This window comes from Euphorbia lathyris, chromosome 10 (genome assembly GCF_963576675.1).
Source record: "Euphorbia lathyris chromosome 10, ddEupLath1.1, whole genome shotgun sequence".
NCBI lineage: Eukaryota > Viridiplantae > Streptophyta > Magnoliopsida > Malpighiales > Euphorbiaceae > Euphorbia > Euphorbia lathyris.
Window position 1 is genome coordinate 20,539,792 of NC_088919.1, and position 2,572 is coordinate 20,542,363.

The following is a 2,572-nucleotide window of genomic DNA, read 5'->3' on the forward strand; positions in this document are numbered from 1 at the left end:
GCTAGGCCAGGTGTGGCCGGTGTAACCAATAGTATCGTTAGACCCAGAATCACCGCAAATCAATTTGAAATTAAGCCAGCTTTGCTTAATATGTTACAAAATAATGTAACATTTTACGGGTTACCTAACGAAAATCCTAACACCCATTTAACAAATTTCCTAGAAATTTGTGACACGTTTAAAATTCCAGATGTGACTGCAGAAGCAATCAAACTTCGCCTCTTTCCTTTCACTTTGAAGGATAGAGCCAAAGAATGGTTAACTTCTATGCCAGCCGCAACTTTTGCCACTTGGGAACAATTAGCCCAAGCGTTTTTATCTAAATATTTTCCTTTAGCAAAAACCGCAAGAGTCATAAAGGAGTTAACATCTTTTTCTCAAAATGATAATGAGACCCTTTATGAAACTTGGGAACGTTTTAAAGAACTTCAACGTTTATGCCCACACCACCAATTACCCGTTGAACTTTTAATGCAAACATTTTACAATGGACTGAATCCTACAACTAGGGGTTCATTAGATGCTATGTCGGGAGGGCTATTTATGAAGAAAACATCAGCCCAAGCGAGAGAACTTTTGGAGGAAATGGCAATCAACAGCAGTATGTGGCCCGCGGAACGTGGACATATGCCGGTGGCAAAACCATCATCCTCAACCACACCATCAGTTAAAGGTATAGTTGAACTTGATCCAGTCGCGATGCTACAAGCCCAATTTTCTGCTTTATCGCATAAAATTGACAAATTTATGGCACCACGCGATACCAATGGTAATCCAATCCAAACGGATGTGGATTACGAAAATATGAGTGAGATTGAATAGGTAAATTTTGTCCAAGGGCAAAACCAAACTAATAATCCTTATTCTAATACTTATAATTCTGGATGGAGGAATCATCCTAACTTTAATTGGAAAGATAACAGCAACAATAATATTAGTGCTAATCAAAATCGTACCACTAATTATCAAAATCAGTCAAGAGATACGATTAGCACTTTATCTTCTAAAATCGACAAGTTTATAGATGCTATCAGTGGAAAAATAAGTAATCACGACGATGGTTTTAAACGGATCGAAAATAAATTCGATCAGCTTATTAAAAACCACTCATCTAGCATCCATAATTTGGAGGTTCAAATTGGTCAACTTGCTAAATCAATTCCATCCCGAAAAGAGGGAAGTCTTCCCAGCCATACGGAAGAAAATCCGAAAGAGCATGTGAAGGCTATTACTCTTCGTTCAGGAAAAAATTATCAAGGGCCTGAAATGCCCAAAGATGCAACATTATCAGGAAATGATTTACCGAAGTCCAAAGAAGTTATCTTAAACACAAATATTTCCCCATTTGACACAGGTACTAAAACTTTTGTACCCAAACCACATTTTCCACACAAAGTCCGAAATAAGGACTATGATAAACAACTTCTAACGTTTTTGGATAAACTCAAAAATTTGCATATCAATTTGACGTTTATGGATGCAATAACACAAATTCCTAACTATGGTAAGTTTTTAAAGGATTTGATTTCAAAGAAAATCAGTTGGGAAGGAATTTCATCCATTTCGTTAACTGAAGACTGTAGTTCAATAGTATCAAGTAATTTGCCCACTAAACTCAAGGATCCCGGATGTTTTACTATTCCGTGTAAGTTGGGAGATATTGAATTCCCAAATTGTCTTTGTGATTTAGGAGCAAGTATAAACTTAATGCCATTGTCTATTTTTAACAAGTTAGGTTTAGAAGAAGATATCAAACGTACCAATATGGTTTTGCAATTAGCGGATCAAACCACTAAAAGGCCGTATGGTATAATTGAAGATGTTTTAGTCAAAGTCGATAAATTTATTTTTCCTACCGATTTTGTTATCTTAGACTTTGCATATGATGTAAATTGCCCTTTAATTTTTGGCAGACCGTTTATGAACACGGGACGCGCTCTAGTAGATGTGTCGGAAGGGAAGGTAGTTTTAAGGATAGGAGAAGATAAGGTCGAGTTTAACATGAACAAAGCGATGAAATACCCTATGGAGGAATTCGCTTGTATGAAACTTGAATTAGTCGAGGAATGTGTCAATGATGTAATTCAAAGTGAAGAAATAATTGAACCTATAGTAGACGAGGAACTAGATGATAAGGACCCAGAGCCTTTTATTCGAGAAGATGGACCAGTTCCGCCTTCAATTGTAACACCCCCTAAATTAGAACTTAAAGAGTTACCCAGTCATTTGAGGTACGCTTTCTTAGGCGAAGGCGATTCTCTACCTATAATTATTTCTAACAAATTAACAGCCGATCAAGAAGAAAAATTGAAAGATGTTGTTAGAAATAGGATAGGAAGTATGGGATGGCAAATTTCAGACCTAAAAGGAATTAATCCTAGTATAGTAATGCATAGAATTCACTTAGAAGAGGATAAGCCACCTAAAGCGGATAGGCAAAGACGCTTAAATCCGAACATGAAGGAAGTAGTCAAAAATGAGATTACTAAACTTTTTGACAATGGAATCATTTATCCGATCTCGGATAGTGAATGGGTTAGTCCAATCCATTGTGTACCTAAAAAAGGGAGGC

General features: G+C 36.6%; 1 non-coding gene across 1 annotated transcript; it reads right to left on the minus strand.

The window, feature by feature from the left end:
* Window positions 1–348: 348 nt before the first annotated feature.
* On the minus strand, window positions 349–455 carry LOC136210060 (small nucleolar RNA R71). Its single transcript, XR_010677771.1, has one exon. It is a non-coding gene; the product is annotated as a small nucleolar RNA R71 (small nucleolar RNA).
* Window positions 456–2,572: the final 2,117 nt, after the last annotated feature.